Genomic DNA, 19800 nt, shown 5'->3' on the forward strand with positions numbered 1-19800 from the left:
GGTGTATGTACAGTTTAAATAGAAGGTAGCTATAACAATATGAAATAAATAACAATCATGCAGATGTACTACTACTGCAAGAGTTCACATTGCTGCACTGCACACATTTAGCATAGTGTTACATATGTAATACTGATTTCAGACAAGATTTTAAAAATTATGAGATTGATCACTGTTCGTTATCTTCACCTTGCACATAATAAAATACATGTTATATGTATGTAATTTTCCATATATCAGCATTTTAAAGTTCACTGAACATGCATTGAGACACACAATTTCGAAAATTGACATATGTCTAACACAGTATAATTAATTCTGACAGTGCAAATATTAATTATGATGATTTTTTTCTAAGCATCATCCTAAGGACCAGTGCAAGTTTAAATGGGCTTCGAGCCAACAACTTCAACAGCAATTTGCCATGAAAATCAGCAAGAAAGGTACAATATTTTCTAAGATAGAATTTTTCATTTTAACACCAGACATTTATAAAGACAATTCTTAGTATATTAGATATTCATTTTTTTTTCAATATTTGAATATACAGAATATATTTTAACAGGTACTTCATTAACATTGATGATATCATATCCCCTGGACCCCACAACTTTACAGGTTACAGAGAAAATTCAAGAACTTCTGCAAAATGTGGGACTTGGATAGAATCAATAATGTATTTGTGATCCCAGAGCAATGGATATATTGTGCAACATACTAAAGTGTGAATTTAATGGAAAACAAGTACATGTACTCATGTATTAGATGTCTTTTTTAAAGACTATATATATTGCATAAATATAGAGGAAGTGTTATTGTTGATTATTCTAAGTTTTTGATATATGAAAATCAGTAAACATTTCTAAATGAAAATAAAATACCATTTTGTAATTTTAATCAATGTGTTTGAATTTCTCATTTTCTACACCCCCCCCCCCTAACACACACACACACACACACACACACACACACACACACACACACACACACACACACAGTGCATATATACTGTGAACTGGGAGAAATTACAAATAGTTAATGCAATATGCAAGCATTCTGAGTTATCCAATAGCGAGTTTTTGTTTCAGTGTGAGGACTCGTAAACTTATGAAGAGACATATATATTTGTGAGAGCAAGATAGCTCATATGGGCCTGAATTCAATGGGTCGAGCCGCGGTGGTGGTCTAGAGGTTAGAACGTTCGTCCCGCATGCGGAAGGCCAGGGTTCGAATCCCGGCCGCGACAGACCTGAGTTGTTGAAATAGGTAGTGACAGTTCCATTGCCAAACGCTCGGCATCAGGTGTGGATGTCAGTGGTCCTCGGAGATGACCTTCAAAAGGGATGCCCAGTGTCACAGTAGGTGTGGCACGCTAAAGAACCCTCACTGATCAATGGCTGTAAGCGCCGAGCAAAGGCCTAAATTTGAAGCCGTTTACCTGTCTTGGTAACGTCTCCATATAAGTGAAAAATTCTCGAGAGAGAGACGTTAAACAAGATACAATCAATCAATCCATGGATCGATTGGGTTGAAATGCAACCGGCGCGAACCCCCTAAAATTTTCAAAGTAAATCGTGGTCTCTTGTTTAGAAAAATATATACGATAAAAGAAGCAATAATTTCCTCCACTCTCAGAGAAGTAAATGTCTGACAAACTCTTGATTAATTGATTTGCTTTTAGTGGGAGAACTGCTATTTTTTCCAAAAATCCTTAAAATTTGAGTTATTTTATTAATTTCACCTTATTAAAAATGTCAGAAAATAATAGAAATGACTACATAGGAGACATATTTTAAACCCTTTAAAATCTGTAAAATCTAGGAGTTTCTGGGGGAATCGCCCCCACTTCAAGGCGGCCCCCAGAACCCTGCCTCATACAGTTGCACCCCCCCCCCCAACTTCAATTCCTGATCCGCCTTTGAAATAGCTTATAGAAACCTTCTTATTGTCATGTTCAATTTTCAAAGAGGTAATTTGGGAATGCTTAAACATTTTAAGTTATAAAAAGGTCAGTAGTTTATCTCTGCTGCATGGCTGAATCTTTCTTCTCGATGCACCGAGTGCAATTCATGACGTCTATGTTCCTGCTCATTCTTTCTCCTCCATACCATGCAGTATATTAAAGGGGTTGGAATGTAATGGAGACATTTGTTTTAACAAATATAAATTATATTTCAGTTTTTTGTGGGAATTTTTATTTGGGAAAAATCTTAATATTAATCATCAAATATGATGACGTATGATAAATCTATATTCTGAGTGTAAGTGCACAAAAGTCTACAACGAGAACTACAACAAAGTATAAGCTAAAATTTGAAATACATACTTTCTGTATTATGTTTATTAATCTAAAAAAGGTATTAAAAAGAATCTTCGAATTTCAGCCAGCTTTTTTTTTATGGATTGTTTACAACATCTTTTAATAACCCCTTTCTTACGAAAATGTGTAGTTTGTTAAAAGGGGGTGGGGTTAGGAATTTTTTGCTAGTTCCATATTGAACCCCATTATGGTGTATAATTTTTTTCTCATATTTAACTTACTAATAGATTAACTACTTAATGGAATAGAATAAGAAATTTTATGGGTAATTTTTTTGCAGCTTAAGCAAAAGTATGACTCTGTGTGCAAATATTGTGCACTATTTTAAGGTAATTAGCCAATGTAGCTTTGTTGAAGTAATGTTGTTGCATGTTAATAATGATTGCTGAACTTGAAATTGATGTGTAATACACAAGTATGTGAAAGGTTGTTTGGAACCATATATGACAAGTTATGATCCCTTTTACAATAAAAGTGTTATAGCTCTATTTGTATATTGCTCTCTACTTATTTTTCTTCACTTTTTACGCTTTACAAGGATTAAAGAAGGTGTTATTAAAATCGCTATATTTCTGAAAAACAAGGTCGATTACCTACATTGATTTTTTTTATTATGTCTTATATCGAAGCTTCATCATAAACATATATCAAAATAAAAAAAATTCAATGGTTATTTTTTTTAGCATCAACCTAGTGTATATATATTATAGATTTTCTTGGAATGATACAAGAAATGTAAACTTACATATATTACAAAATTCTCCCACCCATCCTGCAGTACAACCAAAACACGTTCCATTGACAATGTCACATCTCATTTCCTGACAGTTGTTTGGGCAGGGTGCATCACAGTTATATCCATACACACCGGATTCTTTACAACCTATAGATATAACATCAAGAAAATATAGTACCTTATTTACACACACTATATGGGTTAAACTGTATAATGATGTGGCACAATGTTACCTGTTACTGTTACTTCACACAATTCAGTGTGAACTGTCTTTGTTTCATATCCGGTAGGATAAGTTGTTCCGTCAAGTCTTTCATTATAAAATATAACGTAACGTCCATGTTTAACACAGGTTGTACTGAAATCCAAGGGCGGTAACTCCTGTCCGTTCTTGTAACATAGATACCCATCCTCCTTTATAGTTGTGTTCGACACATAGAGTGAAAAACCAGCGAAACGTCCTCTTTGTCTCATGACTGAAATTATGAGTTAAAGACATCAAACAGTTATGTAAGTTGAAGAGAAGTGCGTTCTCTTCGATATGTATCTATACTTATAGATTAACAATGTTTACCAATAAACTCTGAAATACTTGCTATAGAGTTACTGCTTGCACCTTTGATATTGTTTCATATGTGAGGTGAAGCCCATACCTATATTAGAATCTTACTTGATTAGTAAGTATCGTAAAATTAATTAAAATTCGATTTTCGTTTTCCACAACCTACCCTGAAATAGCAAAAATAAGAATATAGTAGTGGGACACGCATTGGTGGATCTAAGCCAGTTTTCTACTTTTTTTAAATGACAACTTAAAGATAATACGTTATGAAGTAAATCCGTTGTTTATTGACGCTTGATTTTTATTTTACAGAAGAAATTAGGTTTGATTATTGTTGAATAAATAAAAAAATGCTTGTTCGTTTCTCCAATCCGTGATTTTAGTCTTGAATCAACCTTATGGAATTTTCCTGAACGAATCATGCAAGGTGAAGATAACGAACTGTGATCAATCTCATAACTCCTACAAGCAATACAAAATAGATAATTGGGCAAACACGGACCCCTGGACACACCAGAGGTGGGATCAGGTGCCTAGGAGGAGTAAGCATGCCCTGTTGACCGGTCACACCCGCCGTGAGCCCCATATCCTGATCAGGTAAACGGAGTTATCCGCAGTCAAAATCAGTGTGCCAAGAACGGCTTAACAATCGGTATGAAACACGTCAGACAGCATTTGACCCAATGCGAGGTTGTATTGACGAACTAGATCGTTATAACGACCATAGAATTTGCGAAATGCTGACTTCAATCGAGACTGTTGAAATCCCTTTACCATCAACTTGTTTGTCAGTAGCTTACCTCGATTTAAAAACTGACTATATCTCATTCAACGAAGAACATCCCCCTCTTGAGACCAACGATCTGACACGTCAATAGATTTTTAAATACAGTGACGGGTCCAGAGGAGGGAGGGTGGTCCGACCCCCTTACCCCCTCCTTTTCGCAAGAAAATTGTTTTAAAAAAGTAAAAATAACGTTTTTTGAGGGTAGAACTCCCCCTTTGAAAACCAAAGTCAAGAATTCCTGGATCTGCCCCTGAAATACGATGTTCGTCTTATATTTTTGATGTTATTAATTTTTGTCCGTGATTATAGAGTCAATGTTACGAGTTTTTGTAATAACTACTGGTATGTACAATTCATTCAATCAAACCCACACAGGTACAACATAGAGCATGATAAGCGTATGGACAATTCGGAATTACATGTGTATCTGCATTAATGCAGATCTGTAGCTCTCTTGGAAAAGATTTTGTCATACCAGAGAGCTAAAGATCCACCACTTATAAGAATTTTCGATTTACGGCGCAGATCGCTATATTCTTACATCATAATATAAAAAAATTCCTAACATATTTTCCCAGTATATTTCTGTCCAAACATTTATTAAAGCCCCATGCGAACCGAAAACTTACAACTTTAAATGATTTCATTTGTAGAGGTGTCTATATTAGGTAGCAGTCAATTCGAACCCCATTGAATTTTGTATCTATTCATTCTATCCGATATGAAGTACGTATTCGGTCTTCAATAATAATGATATAGGGTTATTGAACTTATATTTGTGAATATTGGCACTCGTTGGCTGTCAAAATGCACGAGCTTGCGAAGTCATGAAATTTACAATTTCGGATGAGGCATGCTCTACATGATTATATCAATGCATTTAGTTTTTCTTACAGATGCAAGGTGAAGATAACGAACAGTGATCAATCTCATAACTCCTACAAGCAATACAAAATAGATAGTTGGGCAAACACGGACCCTGGGCACACCAGAGGTGGGATCAGGTGCCTAGGAGGAGTACGCATCCCCTGTTGACCGGTCACACCCGCCGTGAGATCTGAGGTTGTAGGGAAGATGTTTTAACATTGATATATTTTTTGCTCCATCCTTAATGTCCCCCTGGTGTTGGAGTAAATTTATACTTTACGCCCCCTTGTTTCAAAGATGCTTTATACCAAATTTGAACAAAAAATGAAATGGTAGTTATCAGGAAGAAGTTAGGAATGGTCAACTGTTAACGTACGGCACACAACAATGGATGTTAACCATTTGCATGGCGTAAAATATTTATAGGGATATTATGTCACTGACTTTACTGCTCAAAAAACCGTACAAGTATGGAAATGAACCGGGACAACTCGATACTGTCTGGACAACTAACATTTCTGTACATTGCATCGGTTCATCATTTATTCATATGAGATTGATCACTGTTCATTATCTTCACCTTTCATGTATACAGATATGTCACGGAAAGGTTTCTGTATAGTATGCTTGTGTCAAAGCCAGCCTTTGACTGTAAAAAGCAGCCCTTCTCGCAAAAGTCCAATAGTAGCTCCCTCGGAAAAAATGGCTATAAAGTAGCCTTTCCCCTTAGGGAGAAAAATACTATATAGTAGATCTTCCCCCATAGTAAGGTTATCTCCCCTCCCTCTACACATATTAAATATGGAAAGATAGTCGGGATTTGCAAAATAAATGCTGATACTGCATAGATATGAGTATCGAAAAGTGTATAAATGTAGATACATTATTTTCAGAGAGACAAAGGACTAGAGCCATAAATCATGAAAAATGGCCCCGTTTCCAAATTTTCAAATCTTTTGGGGTCAAAAGTCTACATCTGCATTCTAAAACAATTATTTTTATCCAATTTCCTCCACACGCTTTCTTTCTACGGGCTTCTGAATATAATAATGAAATAAATGCATTTACGTTGAAACGTCATTTTGACGTCGTTTTGTATTGCTTAAGTAGTTTTAAAGTTAACTAAATGAATATTTACTCGAATGGCGTAACAGAGAAAAAAATGTATCACTTGGTATTATTAAGTTCTTCATTAAATTTCCTCGCGTATTTGCAGGTACAATGGATATTCAATTTAATAATAAATACGACATCGTATGAAAAATGCGTTTTGTTCTGCATGTAAGCTTGTTAAATTCAATGAGAATGACCGTGTTGTATCGTTCATTTATTCAGTTCATTTGTTGTCGTTCTCACAAAGATTCCACAAGTGTGTTGTTATCATTAGCGGATTTACGGGGGAGTGGGATATGCTTTCCTAAAATTGAAAAGAATTAATACAATTCAATTCATATTTTTATGGAGAACATGTATACAAATAACATAAAATTAGATAATTAGAATATTGTGTGTGTTTTTAAAAGGAATATTATCGCAAACCTGTTATTTTATCGAATTCTAATTTTTAATCACACTGTTTATATGCATGGCGGTTAAGGCTTCAATTGGACTAGTCTAGTCGAAAGTTCAACAGAACATAAACATTAGGGATGTCAATTTTACTTGGATAGCCTAATCGAATACTCTGACACTTTAGCTTAATACAAGGTGAATATAACGAACAGTGATCAATCTCATAACTCCTATACGTAATACAAAATAGATAGTTTGGCAAACACGGACCCCTTGACACACCAGAGGTGGGATCAGGTGCCTAGGAGGAGTAAGCATCCCCTGTTGACCGGTCACACCCGCCGTGAGCCCTCTGGTATAAGTGTACTTAAGTCATAAGTCACACCTCGGCTCACCTGAATAGACATCATATTAATTATCTTTTAATGCGAAATAAACACACTAGGGTATGCTTTTTTGTGAAAAAATCTTGGGGGAACACCGTGCATTTTTTCCAGGGGAATTAACCCAACTTTGAGGATGTGCGTTATACACTTACAGTAGACCCGTAATTAATCCACCATGAAGAGATCGAATCTCGGTACATAATGATTATAATAAAACATAATTATGCCCGTCTATCCCCCGATTAACACTTTATGTCAAATTGAAAAATGTATAAACCAATTATTTTTCCTATAGACTTCTACCTTTCGCTATCAAAATAAGGATGCCACCCGTCTATCAATGAAAAAAGATGCTAGACACAAAGAGCCAGCATTAACGCCAGCTATACTTTACGGTATTGATGAGAAAATATAAAACATACGAAACTATGTTTTTTATATAGAATAATCCCATAATATAATCACGCACATACACATACGCGACCACCTGCCCACCCACCCATCTTTTTCTTCACCAGAAGTTAGTTTTTTTTCAGGTTATTTGAAAAAAGTATTGATAAAGAAAATCGTCGTGGCTTGTTGTCTTTTTGACGGAATATACATATATAAAGTATTTTGTGGGAAAGAAAGAGTAAGCCCACTTGTACAATGTATCAGAATAAATCTTTATGTTCAACGATATTCTGCAGTCTTAATCGTATCGATATCTTGAATTAACAAGAGGCCCACAGGCCTTGACGGTCACCTGAGCCCATTACATGGACCTGTCTGAAAGGCTCTTATTTGCATAGTCCCCCACAACCTATACAATTGAAATATTTGGTAGAGCGCATTCCAACCTTTTTAAAAAAGCATCCAGTGTTCAATATATCAACAGATTTTGGCAAATTAATAGATGGAATTTCAGACACCCCTCCAAAGTCTTTCACCAATGCATTAACTGGGTAGACAGCATCTTGATTATCATTAAGTATTCATCTTATATCAAAGGAACTAAATATAAGATTTTAAGCATCATAAACATCTCTTTGATCACCCCCCCCCCCAGCTCATCCTGAAACCCTTCAACTTGGTTTACAAAATAAACAATTTCGCTAGATTATCTGTGGTCTTTCTATCCTATGTGTTTAATCTCATTCAGAATAAAGAAATATCTTGAATTTCTAAATACTAAAGGTATTTTAACTATGCAAGCATTTTAGCCCCCCCCCCCCCCCCCTTGCAATCAGGCATTATTGCAGCCCCTACCCCAGGGATCATGAAATTTACAATTTTGGAAGAGGATTCTTTGCCCATCATTACTATATAATCAGTGTGTCTGTTCTAAAATTGCCTAAAAGTAAAGAAGAATATTTTTAAAGGACTAATGCATTTTCACTACATGACTAATATGGGCACGCCCTAACACAGGAGCCCCTGCTTCGGGTGTCATGGAATTTACAATTTGGTAGATACTTTCAGTTTCATCATTACCTTCCATTATAAATTTAGATGCTACATATCAAACTGGTAAAGATTGGCCCAGCCGTTATTGAGAAGTTGTTAATGCATGAAGCAAATCAAGAGAATTCGGAAATGAACTCTCCATTGAGGATATTTAGAATAAAAGTATTTCAGAATGGAAAGAATATGTCTGGGAAAGATCCGCCGTAAATGTAATCGGAGTGAGAAGAGGGGGATAAATCTATTATATAGTAAGTTTTCAGGGGTGGGGTTGTCATTTGGCTATAAAAAGGGGGAAATCCTACTATTTTCGTGGGGTAAAATTTACTATAAAGCAATATTTTCGAGGAGAAAAACTACTATATTTTTTCGGGGGGGGATTGATAGAAGGAACGACTACTATACAACACAGGTCCCGTGAACATTGTAATGTTTAACAACCGTTATTCACCAGCGTTATGCGTTTTTTTACGTAAACATGCGGTTGGTGTCCATTACATCTCTAGTTGACCCGCTACATGCCCGGTTGTAGTCCGGCCGTGCCTCATATCTACCGGATATTAACGCTGGAAAAGTAACAATCTCTACCTAGAGTTGTTGTCCCTTGCTCTCACATACACCTCTGTCAAGGTATCGAGGGTTTTACAAGATTTTTTGTAAAATGGCACGTATGCTCAAATAAAGTATTGTTTCGACTTCAGTTACAAAAATATACGTACATAAATAAATACTTAGCTGCAATAATGTAGCCCTATCCATTTTTTTTTTATTCTGACGTTTTCGGGATAGGGCTACAATTCCATAGGATCTCCGTAATGGTGCAAAATAATTTTATGAATAACCGATAATAAACTCTGTGTAGTAGTCCCAAATGTTGTCTACACCCAATGGAGTACCAACTTTGTGCTCGGGCATGTCTAATAAAGGTGTTTTTCATTAAATATAATGTACAGCATGCAAAATTCTTCGTCTGCTCCGCCATGCTTGTTATCGCGAGATCTCGTAGGTGGATCTAATGAAAAACCTAAACATTGACAATCAGCGCGAAAATGTATTTACTCGAGCCACTTGGACAAAGAAAGGAAAATCATATTGTTGCAGAAGGAATTTACACTCTGCTGTTCGGTTTTTAACTTGATATTAAATTCAAACCTTTTCAATACCGACGAAATAGCTTTCGCCTCCATACTTGTCCATTGATGTAAATACTACCTTATATGGCATATGCAAATGACTTGACAATCGGAAGTTAAAACTTCAGTACATCAAACATGGCGCACAAATATGAATGGAGAAATTGGAATTTATCGAAATTGTTGAAAGCGGTAGAATAGAGCCTCAAAAATCTTAAGTTGCAGGTTGTAAATTTATATATTGACTAAGAAACATAGAATATCATTTTATTTACGTAAATAAAGTCAGGAAATGTTTAGAATGAGCGCAAATGTTGCGGGAGTGAATCACTCCCGAGTCTGCACCATTATGGAGATCCTAAGGAGTTGTAGCCCTCTCTCTAAAACAAAAAATCAGAGAGGGCTACATTATTGCAGCTAATAAATACTGAGCAGATGTCAAGTCTTTTTGTGACACAAGAAGCATTGATTTGGGTTGAAACGCGAATATTGGGTTGTTCTATTGCACCAGACCTATACATAGGTACATGAAGAATGCATAGTAATGGGGGAGAAACTACAAATGGTTGCTTGTCCTACATTTTCTCGATATTTTATAAAGTAGTTCTTAGTTTTATTAGCCGTAAAAAAGGTGGATTTACATGTGGAATAACATTGCTTATTTTGAGTCGTTGACAGAGATATATGTGAGTGTAAGAAACGATAATTCTGGGTAGAAATTGGTAAAACACTACATTCTGATTTCCGACTAAAACTCATTACAATGTATAGGTACCATACACAATGCGGAATCCATAGTCCGGTGGTGTACATTTCAAGTTTTTTTAACATGCTTAAAACTTTCCACTGGATAAACTGGACTTCGGCGGAAAAGGAACGCGTTGACCTGAAAGAGAAACGGGCACGAAATGCAAAGGAACGGAGACGAACAGATTGACAATTTTGTCATCCGTTGGACGTCTATCAGTTTTATCCGGTGAGGTATGACTGCTGCTTGAACACTGAACCGTGTACCATAGTCGTTTCAGTTACCTATCGTCATTAATTTTGAAGGAGTTGCGTGCACAAAATGGTCTTAAGAATTAGAAAAAACGTCAAATTTTCGAAAACAAATTAAAGTTCATGTTATGTTTAATGATGTCTGAAAGTTTCATGAAAATAAAATGGGAAATTTTAGCGCTATCAATGTTACAATTTGTATATAAAAAAGGAAAAAAAGAATCCTATGAAATCCTTAATCCCTTATAGCGGCTGGGTTTTTTTCCCTCAGAGTGATAAATTTGGCTTATTTTAGTGGTTAGATAGCTTTCCGCCAAAATTTCACTTGCCATATATGCATCAAATTGCGACTTCGGTATTTGCAAGAGATATAACTCTTTCTTTTCCGCCAAAATGTGTTCCGCTAGAAAACGGGGGTGGGTGGGGCGGGGGGGGGGGGGCGTTATACAATCACATCAATGATAATAATAATAACCATTATAATGCACGAATCAAAATCAAACGTGACGTAGTAAACAAAGTATGTTTCAAAACATAGTTTAGTGGATTGGTTGATATCTAGATCATCAACTACTTGTGTTTGTAAGGCTCATTATTACAACTATATTTTAAACGAACTTGGCATTAATTCCACTTTTGGTAATCATACTTATACTCCAACTGCCCTTTCAAAAGACGAAATTCTTCAAAAACATGCTTCAGTGTTCGACACATTTAATATTCCAGTCAATGGGTCGAATGAATATGAGATACCGTACTTATACTGGATTCCTAAACTACATAAAAACCCCTATAAACAAAGATACATTGCTGGATCCAGTAAGTGCTCTACCAAGCCCCTATCTTTGCTCCTCACGAAAATGTTAACAGCTGTCAAGGAGAAACTTCAAACTTACTGTGCGACTACATATGCTAGAAGTGGTGTTAATCAAATGTGGATTCTAAAAAATTCTAAAGAACTTTTAGTAAACTTGAAATCAAAGAATTTTTCCCAAATCAATAGCATTAAAACCTATGACTTTTCAACACTATACACGACCATTCCTCACGATAAATTAAAGACTAGACTTTTTGACATCATAGACAGTTGCTTCTTCAACAAAAAACGGAAAACAGAAATATTCATATCTAGTGATCAGTCATTCAAAAACTTACTTTTTTAAACACCACTCTGATTCCACGCACAAGTACTCTGAAGTTGAAATAAAAAAAATATGCTAGAGTTTTTCATTGACAATATCTTCGTGGTCTTTGGTGATCAGGTCTTCCAACAGTCTGTTGGAATTCCCATGGGCACGAATTGTGCTCCTTTGTTAGCTGACCTGTTTTTATATTCATATGAAGCAGAATTTATTCAAAAACTTCTACGTGAGAAGAAAAAATCTCACCCTGTGACCTTCAATTCGACTTTTAGATATATCGATGACGTTTTGTCTATTAACAATGATAGCTTTCATTCATATGTCGATTTGATATATCCCTGTGAGCTTGAAATAAAGGACACCACAGAGTCGTCCACTTCTGCTTCATACTTAGATAGTTTATTGAAAGTAGACATTAACGGCAAACTAACAACTCAACTGTATGGCAAACGGGATGATTTCAGCTTCTCCATCGTCAACTTCCCACATTTATGTAGCAATATTCCATTATCACCTATATGGTGTTTATATATCTCAACTGATTCGATATGCAAGGGCTTGTTCTGGGTATAGTCTGTTTTTAAATCGGGCTAAGCTACTGACAAACAAGTTGATGGTACAGGGATTTCAACAGTCTCGATTGAAGCCAGCATTTCGCAAATTCTATGGTCGTTATAACGATCTAGTTCGTCAATACAACCTCGCATTGGGTCAAATGCTGTCTGACGTGTTTCATACCGACTGTTAAGCCGTTCTTGGCACACTGATTTTGACTGCGGATAACTCCGTTTACCTGATCAGGATATGGGGCTCACGGCGGGTGTGACCGGTCAACAGGGGATGCTTACTTCTCCTAGGCACCTGATCCCACCTCTGGTGTGTCCAGGGGTCCGTGTTTGCCCAACTATCTATTTTGTATTGCTTGTAGGAGTTATGAGATTGAACACTGTTCGTTATCTTCACCTTGCATTGGAATGGGAGTATATTAGCAGGTGCATTCCCAATCATTAACGTAATCAGGATTACTTTAGCTCTGCGACTCACATATGTAATCGGTTCACATTAGCTGATGGGGATTATTCCATCATCACCTGTATATGGTGTTTATATCTCTCAGTGGATTTGATACAAAATAGAGCTTGTGCTGCGTATAATCAGCTTTTGAATTAAGACAGGCTACTGACTAATAAATTTATTCTACACGACCGGGGTTTCAAAAGTCTCGTTTAGTGTCATTTTTTATGTTGTCAAATTTTATGGTCGTTATAACGACCTGATTTACCAATACAACCTGCCATTGGGTAAAGTTTCATACCACTTCACATGCTGATTTTGACTACTGATTACTTGATCTCGGCCGAGATTCGGTTTGCTGGATATTTGTACTGTGATGCTTTCACCGAATCTCGGAGTAGTCCTATACAATTCATTCAACTTCGGTCAGTTCTATCAATGAATGTGCACCTATGTGACATTGCTTCTCACTTCAAATAAGTTAGTTTATCATTAAACCAAATCTGTATCACTAATAATATTGGATTACTTACCGTCTAGGAATGTAACTTTCATAATAAAAACTATCACTTTTTCTGGTCAAAGGCTGACTTTCATAGCACATTTTTGTTATCTCCCGAAGTTCTTATATTCATTTCAGCTCACCTGAGTCGAAGGCAAGTGACAATGCCATCTAGGTGCAAATTAATTGCTAGAGCAGGTAGAAGTTAGATGTAAAGCAGACATAAATTATGAAGGACTGCTTTGGGATTCGGTAAATGTGTCAGCCCAAATATTCAGTCAAGCCAAATCTCAGACGAGATTACTGATCATCGATTTACCTGATCAAGATGAAGGGTGTAACCGGTCAACAGGGAATGCTTACTTCTAGGCAACTGATCCAAACTCTGTGTTTAGGGTCCGCGTTTGCCATGCTCTTAACTTTGTATTCCTAATGAGATTGATTAATGTACGTTATACTAGTATACACTTTTAACACAAGCATAAAATTTTTCAAACAATATCATTTCATTAAAAATCTGACTATTGACGTCCGTTTACACGTAATTGCAGGGTTTCCTAAAGGTCGTAATTGTCAATGTTTTACGTTCTCAATGTAAAACATATAAGGAATTGTATTTTTATCACTGCTTTCACTAATGATATACAAAGTACACGTCCAATAAATTTGCATTACTTTGTAAACTATAACAAATCAAACCTTTTTATCTATTAAAAATGTTATTGCAAAAACGTTTCGAATTTGTTGTATGTAGAGTAGTTTCTGTAATTTGGTAAAATGGACTACTGGCGTACAATCTAAATGTTTGAAAACAAAGAAAAAATTGGAAGGGTATGTCTGCATATAATAGAGGATTGAATTTAGCATGCCGCCAGGAAATTAAGAAACATTCAAGGAACTTCTAATTGGTGACCATTAGGGATCTCATTAACATTTTATTAGTGAGAGTTAAGAAGGAAGAGATTATTTCAGTGAACTGGACACGAAGAAAAATGAAAACATTTATATATCAAGTCATAAATCATTAAACAATAAAGACCAATACCATAGTGTTCTCCATAGTCTTTGAACTGTATTCTGATGCTGTAGATTCTGAGTACGTTCTCAAGGTCAACATACCACCATGTCCATTTAACTGGAGAACTTAATCCTATATCTTTTGTCCTTGTACACGTGTTAATCTCTCCATCTACAGCATTACTGGATTGGTATAAATAACATGGTTTAGCTCCTGGGCAGAAGGGTAGTTTCGTAGCCTGCTCGGTCCCCTTTTTCTGAGAGATGATCTCTTTAATTGAAAGAAATCTATTTTATTGCTAACTGATGGTGGAAATAATAACTGATTTCCAAAATTACGTTCACACAAAAACATAATTCTATACAAGACAACCAATACTTCATGTACCTACTAGATGTATCGTCATAATTACTCAAAATTTAAATTTATGTTTTTAATTGATAGGATTGTGACAGGATGTCGGTGTCAAGTTTGATTATAAAACGAAATGAAATACATTTCTATTTCCAACGCAAGTGAAACAATAATTATGCTGCAAATTTACAAAATGTCCACTGCACCTTAACATACTATTATGATAGCAAACGAATACTAGTTACACTTGATTTAATTTCCCTACCTTGTATGAAGAAAACTAATTGGTGTTCTGACCTGTACACTATCGGGATATCTTCCTAAGATATATCCCTTCTTTCGATTTGAGTGTTAGCACAGTGTATTAATTGGTAACAATTGGTTTACTAGACCGTGGTACGAACGAGAACGTTAACTGTACGATATATATAAATCATATATTGTTTACTTACGATATCCATAAGACAAAGTCATCATCATTGATATGAAAAGGACAAGTGTCTGCATATTCAGATTCCTAAAACAACAAGGAGGAAGTTTTATTATTGAATTTAACAAAGTGATGTGATCAACAGCTGTCATATTTCTAATTGTTGAGACATTGAATGACCATTATGAAGCTTATAACATTTACTCTTTATAGAATAAAAAAAAAATGATTGAAAAAGAAATTTCTATACATTTATGGAAAGAATTGAAAGACAGAAACGTTTTTAGATATGTCCATGCTGAGTTGTTTTTATACAATTGGAGAATATGGGCTAAAACATGTTCGGCAGCGAGCACATAAACAGAGTCTTATACTGTGATTGTAATGAATTGCAACTTTGTTTCGCTTCTTCCAAAAGTTAGTGTCCATGAGAAATTGAAAGTTTTAAAGTGACTTCAAAATGTATGATATCCCCTTCGAGTTTACTTTATGTTTGTTGCATTTCATTCTAAACAGCTAGGTTATCATATTGAAAATTACATACATGGCTGTCTGTTGACATACATTTACAATGTAGAACCTAATGACGCTGTGTAATATTTCATGCAATGTGGGCAATATGAAAAAAGGACGGCCTTCACAAATTATATCAACTTCAAAAGCGAGCTACTAAAGTTAGTCTAAGTAGAAATATTTATACACCTACAACAGAAATAATGCAGCATCTTAGGTGGATGTCTCTATCCGACTAGTTTGATATAGAACTATCATTCTTGTCTTCAAAATTTTACATATTTTAAATCCCGATTATTTCGATGTTTTTTTTTTTATTTCAGTATAGTTCACGAAATTTACTGTAACGCGTTACTGGGTTCTTTACAAGAGATGGGGTCATGTATTTATAATTTACCTCTTACTCTACTTGAGCTAATGATTGATCATTAACATATTTTTTTTTCTATTTTTCTATCCGAGCGTTGATTGGTTCCGAGTTACTTATCTAGGGTTTCTAATTATATACAGAGGATGGTTCGCTGGCTGGACTACTTGTACCGTGTTTCTGAGCCCAGTTCCTATTGCTTAGTGAAAGTACAGGGTGGCTCACCCTTATTCAGGATAATTGCACCCAGTACCCCACTGCAATTCTTTAAGCTCTTTCCACTAGTGCTTATTCTTTTTCTCCAAACCTATTTCTTATTTCTATTTTTGGCTTATCTATTCCTTCTTTCTTCTGGAGCTGTTCACATCCGATTGACTGATTTCTCGACTGCAGGTTCTTATTGGACCTGAACCCAATTAATATTTACTATTGGACCTTACCTATTCAAAAGTGGCGATCAGGTCCTTGGACTATTCCAAATTATAAATCACTTCTGCGTTTGGGAGATATGGACCCAATACACTATAACTATCAATCATCACATATCAGTAGCTCTACAAGATTAAGTCCAAGTCATTAATTCTATATCCAGAGGGCAAACACACAACATTCTAAAATATATTTTACAATTTACTGCTAATAGTTGTGGAATAGTATGACAGAATTTCCAAAATATTGTCCAACATTAGACACTTAAATCAGCTTATCTTAGAATTTTTTTCACCCTAGAAATTAAAAAATATATAGATTTGAAGAGAACGAACATTGATCAATCTCATAACTCTTATAGGCAATACAAAATAGAGAGTTGGGCAAAACACGGACGCCTGACACACCAGAGGTGGGTCAGGTGCCGAGGAAGAGTAAGCATCCCCTGTCGACTGATCGCATCCGCCTTGAGCCCTATATCTTGATCAGGTAAACGTAGTTATCCGTAGTCAAAATCAGTTTGCAAAGAACGGTCTAACAATCAGTTTGAAACACGTCAGACAACATTTAACCCGATGATATGTTGTATTGGCAAACTAGATCGTTAAAACAACCATAGAATTTGCTAAAATTTGCCTTTAAACGAGACTGTTGAAACCCATGTACCATCAATACCGCTGTCTGTATATATGTTTTCAGGGTCACAATGTAAAATAATTGCGCTAATAAAGGACATAAGGACGCATATTCGCTGAGATTTTAAGGACAGGAGAAACGATTTCTTCAGCAATTGGGATATTCTGCAGAATTAAGTAGCATTTTTTTGTTTTGTAATACATGATAAAGTATGAAATCTCGTCACTTCAAACATTTTCCTTTCCCAACTCCCGTCATGTTCTGACCAGACCACACACCTTTTCGCATTCTGAGCGGAGATGCAAAAATGCGAGGGCGTCAAAGTGAAGTTACAAGGACAATGGAGCGCATAGTAAGGACAGGAGTGAAGGAAGTTGTCATCGAATTTACGGAGTTTTAAAAATACAACTTCCTTGTAAAAAACAGTGTCTAAGAAGTTTATTGTGGTTTCAGATATTCAATAAGTGAATCTCAACAACTAGTAGTAAGAATTGCCTATTTTTGTTGAAGATCCCAGTGGTCAACATTTACGTTTGTCCGCTTATCCGGTACCAGTGGAAAACATTTCGGACAAGTGAGTATTGATGGGCACAAAAACTTCATTGCTATTTCGGATTTCAAACACTTCGGTTGAGCATCACTGAAGAGACATTATTTGTCGAAATGCGCATCTGGTGCATCAAAATTGGTACCGTATATGGTGTTTAGCTATTTGAAGCTTTAATATTTTAAACTGTTTTTCAAAAACCACCCTGTACTATTTCTTGAAATGGTAATTTAGTAATGTAAATGATGATTGATATATGTTTGCAGAGATAGGAATTTTAGACATCATTTTCCACTATGCGTTTTTTAAAAGGTTTTTAACCTAGAGGGGGTCATTAGGCTATCAAATTATCCGATACCCTATCTACTTCGTATGAATAACGATTGCTGGAGTGTAAAGGTAAAACACATTGAAATGTTTAAAAAATCTAAAGGTTTTTTGAAAACACAATTTTCCGGATATGGTAGGCTATGATTAGTCAAAATTTGACCACTGTGCGTGCATCACTTTTAAACCAAGAGCATGGTTCAGTAGATAAAAAAAATATTGAAAACAGTCAAATGCAGTACATTTTCTTCAATTCATATGAAATAAACATATTTCTATCGTTTAAATATTGACAGTGCCTAAAAATGTATGTATATTGACAATGCTTGTTTTAAGGTGATGTGTTTTATTTCTAGAAGTGGCTGTACTCTGGGAAAGGCCGCTAAATATAATTTTCTTCGGGAATTCGGTCAACATACATCCTCGACCACATACATGCAGATGTTGATAGAAATCTTTAGGTTTTTCAATAGTAAGATGTGGTATGGGGAAGTACCTTAAGTACATATTGTCATTTAAATGTGTGTGGACACAGGGGAAGCATATTTTTCAGACCCTCGCCATCGCAACATTACTACTATTATCCATTAGTTCACTGAAGGGAACCTCATGGCACTTCCCCTTCTTAACAGTCAGAATTTCATACCTTTCTTCAAGATGCAGGCGTAGGTACAAATCGTTTGGTTAGGTTTTTGTTTTCTCATTGAAAGTAGATTTTTAAAAAAAAACCCGGATAATAAAGATCCTACCAAAATATATACTCTACAACAGTTTTTGTCCTATGACATTGTATTTAAATGCAGTGTCGACTGTCCAGATGTGGTTATGGAATTTTATTTTGTTAGCCGGTTTTATTCAAAACATAAATTTAATGTATTGATTAATGTAACAAAAGAATGTAAATTTATAGGGTACGATTTTGATGCATCAAATGCGCATTTCGACAAATAACGTCGCTTCAGTGATGCTCAACCGAAATGTTTGAAATCCGAAATAGCAATGAAGTTTTAGAGCTATTATAGGGAAAACAGTGTGCCAAAAAAGTGGAGTCAAATTCGTCGAAGGATAAAAGCTATGCGTGAGGGAGATAATCCTTAATTTTGAAATGAATTTCTAAATTTTATAACAGCAATTAAATATACATCCGTATTTTCAAGCTAGTAACGAAGTACTTAGCTACTGGGCTGTAGAGACTCTCGGGGACTAACAGTCCACCAGCAGAGGCCTCGACCCAGGGGTCATAATGTAAAACTTATACGGTATCAATAAGAATTTAACTTCATATTTAGTTCACCTGAATTGAAATCTCAAGTGGGCTACTCTGATCACCCGTTGTCGGTCGTATGTCCGTATTTTTGTCTGTTAATTGTCTTAAAACTTTTCACATTTTCTTCTTTTTTCAGAACCAGAGAGCCAGTTTCAATCAAACTTAGTACACACCATCTATGTGTGAAGCGGATTCAAGTTCACTCAAATGAAGGATCATGTCTCCTTCGAAGAGTAGATAATCACGAAAATGCAACATTTAAAATTCTTCAGAAGAAATACTGACCCAGGAAATGTTGAAATTTACACGATAGCCATCTGACAACGTGATGTTAAAATCATGGTCCCCGAGGGTAGCTATAGGGTGGGGCCACAATAAGGGATCAATTTTTTACGTACGAATATATAGGCAAAATCTTTTAAAATCTTCTAAAAAAAACAACACTGGGCCAGAAAAGCTGAAATTTGCACACAGCTTCCTGACATGGTGGAAATTCAAGTATGTTCAAA

General features: G+C 35.6%; 1 pseudogene; it reads right to left on the reverse strand.

Annotated features, from left to right (window-relative positions):
• LOC125682710 (receptor-type tyrosine-protein phosphatase epsilon-like) overlaps window positions 1-19800 on the reverse strand; it is a 49298-nt pseudogene that overhangs the window by 20795 nt on the left and 8703 nt on the right.

This window comes from Ostrea edulis, chromosome 4 (assembly GCF_947568905.1).
Source record: "Ostrea edulis chromosome 4, xbOstEdul1.1, whole genome shotgun sequence".
Taxonomy (NCBI): Eukaryota; Metazoa; Mollusca; class Bivalvia; order Ostreida; family Ostreidae; genus Ostrea; species Ostrea edulis.